Below are 6,000 nucleotides of genomic sequence, written 5' to 3' on the forward strand. Positions count from 1 at the left end.
TAGACCTACTACCAAACTAAAGGTCTTAGAGAGCCATTGTGCTGACCTCATTGCTGTATGCCTGTGAAACCTGGACAGTATACAAGTGCCATGCCAGGAAACTGAAATTGCTTCCATTTGGATTGTCTCAGGAAGATTCTGAAGATCACCTGGCAGGATAAGATACCAGATACTGAGGTCCTTTCTCGAACTAAACTGCCAAGCATTCAAACTTTGCTTCAGAGAGAGCAACTCTGACTAGCTGGCCATGTTGTTTAAATGTAAAATGTGTTTGTCAAAAAGACTATTTTATGGAGAAATCACAAAGGGCAAGCATTCACATGGTGGTCAGAAGAAGCAATACAAGGACACTCACAAGGTCTCTCTTAAGAACTTTGGAATTGTGTGACATCAGAGACACTGGCACAGGACTACTTAGCATGGCATGCCCACATCAGAATAGGTGCTGTGCTCTATGAGCATATCAGAATTGAAATAGCTCAAGAGAAATGCAAGATATGCAAATTTAGAGAATTCACCCCAAAGATTCACAAGGACTATTTGTGCCTGACCTGTGGTAGAATATTCCGAGCTCATATTGATCTGATCAGCCACAGTTGGACACACTAAAACTTGACTCTGGCATAGTGATGTCATTTTGGTCCTCTTCAAAAACAAAGGACAACAATTCCGGGATAGGCCTTCCTGCTTCCTGCAGCTACATCACAGCACCCAGGGGTTCAAAGCTTTGTCTTTTTTAAAACTTGGGGAATAAAACAACTCGGCCAAGGGTCAATTTGAAGCAGGCTGAAAAACTCTGATCCCTTTCCGTTATTAAAGCTTGAAATGATTTCCCCTCCTTCTCTAAAGGACCAATGGAGAGCAAATTGGAGGGAATCTCCTAAGAATAGCTTTTGGCTCCTGTTAAAACTGATAAACACTCTAGGAGGACAGGCAAGGAACTCCCCTATCCCTGGGGGAGAGGGCCAATGGAGAGGGAGAGAAAGGGGAGCCAGTGAGAAAGAGAGGAGTGGGGAAAGAAAAGAAAGGGGAAAGAGAGAGGAAGAGAGAAAAGGTGAAAAAAGAAGGAAAAAAGGAAGAGAAAAGAAAGGGGGAAAGGAGAAAGAAGTGAGAGAGGAGATGGAGAGAAGAGGGAAGGGGGAGAAGGGAGAGGTAAGGGAAAGAAGAGGGGATGTGGGAGGAAAAGGGAATAGGAGGAGAAAGAGGGAGAGAAGAGAGGCAATGAGAAAGAAGGGGAGAGAAGAAAAGAAAGGAGAGTGAGAGAGATGGAGGGATAAGAAGGGGCAGAAGAACCAAAGACTTGTCAAAAAGGTGGTAGAGAATTAAATAAATCCAAGTTCCCTTCATTCTTTCTTGCAGTTAATTTCTCCTCAGGTTCTAAAAGTTTCTTCCAGACTGAACAGGTCAGACCATGTGTCCCAGTTTCTTTGAGTTAAGTGTCTGGGTTTGAGTTGACTCATAAGAGTGTGTAAAGTGGGAGAAGGGCAGGAGCTGGGCAGTTAAGAGGCAATGGTATAAAATGTCAGGTAATCTTAGCTTCTGAAAGATTAATGACACATTTAAGTACAATTTTAAAAACAACATTTTATTGAAGTGTGAAAGTACAATGCCCTGACAATTCTATAGCTTGCTAAAGCTACAAAAAACATGTTATGGATAATGTTTTGAAATGGTCACCTTGACTCTAAGGTCTCCCTTATCCATAAAGACATGTGCTATGGCTGCATCAAAAACAAGGCAGTTGCTGTTCAAGATGGCAGCAGCCACCCCATCATGGATGAAACGGGGTGTGGCTTCCCAGGTCAGTTTCTGCCGGTTACCATTCAGTTCCAGTCGATAAGCAAAGTTCTCTGCTTGCTCCTGGTTCCCAATGAGCAGCACGATGGCAAAGAACTATTGGTGGCCCTCATATTTCTCTTGCACCTTCAGCACCAGCATGAAGTGATGGCCAAAGCAGGACTGCATCATCACCCAATCAACAACCCCAGGCAAGTTAATGTGTGTAGCAAGGAAGACAATGTCTTCCCCCTAAAGGGTGGTAGATGCTCTTGTGAGCGTGCATGAGGTGGGACATCACGGCTTCCAGCGAGCCCTGCCATTTACAAGAGGCACCAGGGCAAGGACAGGACTATGGGCGGTATTCACAGATGTCTTCATGTTCCAGCTTTTCCATATGGTGAAGAGTCAAGGAACATCCCCTGGTGGTGTGCTAGAAAGAGACATATATGCATAAGCCCTTCAGTATTCTCCAAATTTCTATTTTGGCATTTCTATGTGGAAGTTGGGAGTGTGATATAGTACAAGGAGGGCCAGCCCTAGACTCAGGAGGACCTGGGTTCAAGTCTTACTCAGACAGACTGGGGCTGGGTAGTCATGAGCAAGACAGTAAACCTCCTAGTGTCCCCAGGCTACTTGCAAAGCTCACTGCAAATAGGTACTGTCTCATTTTTTTTATTTGTATTCCCATCATCCAGCACAGGACCCAGTGCAGTAGGTACTTAATACTTTTTAGTTGGTTGATATGAGAGCATCCCTGTGGTGAAGTGGAAAGAGCACTGGATTTGTAACCAGAAGGCCCGAGTTCAAATCCTAACTTTGCTCCTTACTATTTTTGTGAGGGAGGGAGATGAGGGAGAGAGAAAGATCTTCATTATCCCAAGCTGTGACCAAATGAGGCCAGTAGTTCCTGCTCCTGAAAGTCTTATATTAATAGTGAATGCTGCAAAATCCAATTTTGGTAGCAGCATCAAGCATAGATGATCGAACAATTTGTTAATCAATGTCAGATATCTCAGGAGAATACTAGGCTGATGAAAACCGAGAGAAATATAATGACAGATCTGAGCTTCAGGAAAACAAAGATGAAAACAACCCTCCCTCTTGTTTGAAAGGAGGTGGGGGACTACAGGTGCAGAATGAGGAATATGCTTTCTAATATGGCCAGTTTTGTTTTGCTTAACTCCTCTTTTTTGGGCAGCTAGGTGGCTCAGTGGATAGAACACCAGCCCTGTAATCAGGGGGTCCTGAGTTCAAATCTGGTCTCAGACCAGACACTTGACACTTACTAGCTAGGCAAGTCACTTAACCCAGATTGCCTCGCCCAAAAAACCATTTAGATTTTAACTCTTCTTTTTTGTTCTGGGTGGTGATAGTAACAAATGACAGCAATGTTTTTGGAAGCATCAATGTTTTTGAAATAATGCCATGCTATAAGTTGTTCATTACCAAAATCTAACCCCATAAAAGAATGCCACCATTAATCCTTGTTATTTATAAATACTAACCAAATACAAACTAAAAAAATTCAATTCAACAAACACTGATCAGATATATGCAAGGCTCTGTTGTAAGCAAAGGAGAGACAAAGACAAATAAGAAAGTATCTGTCCTTAAGAAACTTATAATCTAATTGGAGTGGGGGTGGATAATACATACAGATAAATAACCCTAACACTAAGCAGATGTGCTAAGTACAAAGGAATGGGGTTCCAAACAGTTATGAGAAATCTGAGGTGGGGAAATTACAAGAATGATTCTGAGTCCTTTGTGATCACTAGAATATCCAGGAACCCGGGTCCCTTTTCATTTCAAAGTAGGTTTTGAGCACTTAGCCCCTTGGGCATGAGGAAAAGAGATGAGCTGATTGATGCCCCTTCCTGGATTTGTCTCTGTTGTAGCTTAAGAGACCCCAAACACCCCTTAGAATACTCATCCTTCTCTATCATTCCCAGTCCTCCAGCTCCTCACCAAAAACCTCTTGGATGGAAAAGGGTAGAGTTGCTTTTAGGGGGTGTATATAACCCACACATGCACATGCTCTCCATGAAAAGCATCATTGTGCTGGCAAGGGGAGAAATGAGCTCTTAATTTCATCACTGAGTGAGTGCCTCTGATGTACATTTGTTCAGTTCAGTAGTTTTTTCAGTCACGTCCAACTTTCTGTGACCGCTTTTAGGGTTTTCTTGCCCAAGATACTGGTGTGGTTTGCCATTTCTTTCTCCAGCTCATTTGACAGATGAGGAAACTGAGATGAAAAGGGTTAAATGACTTGCCCAGGGTCACATAATAAGTATCTAAGGTCAAATTTGAACTCGGGTTTTCTTGATCTCGAATTGGAAGGGACTTTAGAGGTTCTACTACCCCATTTTACTGATGAGGAAACAGGCTCAGAGAGGTTCAGCAACTGGCGGAGGGTCACACAGTTAGTGGTGACATTTGAACTCTGGTCTTCCAGACTCCAATTCCACTGCTCTATCTACTCCATTCCACCTAGATTGTCATTCGGCTTCCTCTTTTTAACAGCCATCTGGAGCAAAGATCTTCGGCAGTTGAAGGGCGGTAAGAGTTTGCGCCCAGCACCTGGGGCTTACTTGCCTTGCAGGGAAATAGTACAGCAGAGGCCACTTTTTCCATGGCCAGGTTCCTGATGCTAGGGGTCAGGGATCCCCGGCACGTCGGGCAGCAGCTCAGCTTCTGGTGGCATTGGTTACAGACCAAGTGCCCAACCTGGCACTGCAGGATCGGGGGCAGCACATAGTCAAAACAGACCGGGCACTCAAAGAACGAAGCCGGCACGTGGCGTTGGGGAGAAACCCTCCCGCCACCCCGAGTTCACGAAATCACTGTGGCCGAGGCTGCCACCGCGGATGAGCCAGGTCTGACAGCCGAGGTGGTGGCTGTGGCCGGAAGCGCAGCCTAGGACCCCGCCAGTCCTCGCGTTCTGAACCAACCATGGAACTGTGGGGCGCCCATAGGTCGGGCACAGAAATCAACACAATCCCTTCTCCCTGAGGTATCTCCATCTCCAAGTGAAGCTTGCAACCTCGGCTGCCCAGGGACTGCCCACTGCTCCAGGGAAGCAAGCCGGGGCGAGACTAGAGGCAGCGAGGTGCCTCTGCCAGCCGCCACCGCTGCCTATTGGAGAGCTCCAGCATTCCAACTCTGGGTCCCAGCGATGTCTCGCGCTCCAGAGGCGTCTCCAAATGCAGCTGGCTTCCACGGAGCCCCGGTGCGCCTTCCTGTCTCCGGCCAGCCAGCGCCCCGCCTCTCCACCCCGGCCACTAGGAATACCACCTGCACGCCCCTTCCAGCTTGACCAGGAGCCGTGCCTGAAGGCCACCCGCTTCAGGGTCATTATATGAGGCAAGACACTGAGGCTAGTGATTCCTCCCAGCCTCTTCATTCGGGGACTGGAGGGGCGGATTGTCCACAGAGCCTGACTCTGCCCGGCTTCGCGGAGGGGCGTGGACTGAGACGTTCCCGGTCCGATGAGGGAGGGACCCTGGTTGTTGTGCTGGTCAAGTTTCCTGGCTGCCCTTGGCATTGAGAGGCTTCCCTGCTTTGAGCCACTGAGGTGTCGGTTGTCAGAATGGGGATTTCGCGTCTCCAGGTTTTAGCTGCTTCTAAGCTCTAGAGGGAGGGAGGGAGCGCCCTGACACAGCCCAGTCTAAGCGGGCCCCCTGGGATTCAGTCTCCCGAGACAGCTGATCCTGTTTTTAGCCACACCCTAGCACACTGGGTAGCAATATGGGCATCGTTATCCAGAAACCAGAAAGACCACTGTATGCTGTGCCAATAGATTTTTTTTTTTGTATCCTCACCGTTAGGCACAATACTGGGTTGATCATCCTTATCAACTGACTGTGCCTTGTGTGCTCCGTGGGGGCACAGAAGGTGGGTGCCGGAGTCCTAACGTTAGGCCCTCTGTCAAGGGGGATAGAGATTTTCCTTGACAGCAGTCAGAGGGCTCGGCTGCCCTGTGGAAGGTTTGTGGGAGGGGAGTAGCATTTCTAATAGGTCAGTTACACATGTGGAACCTGGTGTTGGCAGCCTTGGAGGAGATGAGCCCCCAGCTGGCATGCACAACAGGGCACGTAAGTAACAAGGTCACGAAGCTCCCTGACCTTGGTCCACGCACCAGGTTAAGAGCTCCTGCCATAGAAGGCCAGCTCCTCCAAGGCAAAGATGCCTTGGATTTAGGGTGATCCATACTAGGCACTT

General features: G+C 47.4%; 1 pseudogene; it reads right to left on the bottom strand.

Moving 5' to 3' along the window:
- Window positions 1–1,599: 1,599 nt before the first annotated feature.
- Window positions 1,600–5,323, bottom strand: LOC114053173 (annotated as a pseudogene).
- Between the last annotated feature and the right edge of the window lie 677 nt (window positions 5,324–6,000).

Source organism: Vombatus ursinus, unplaced genomic scaffold (genome assembly GCF_900497805.2).
Source record: "Vombatus ursinus unplaced genomic scaffold, bare-nosed wombat genome assembly UNPS02014810.1, whole genome shotgun sequence".
Lineage (NCBI taxonomy): Eukaryota > Metazoa > Chordata > Mammalia > Diprotodontia > Vombatidae > Vombatus > Vombatus ursinus.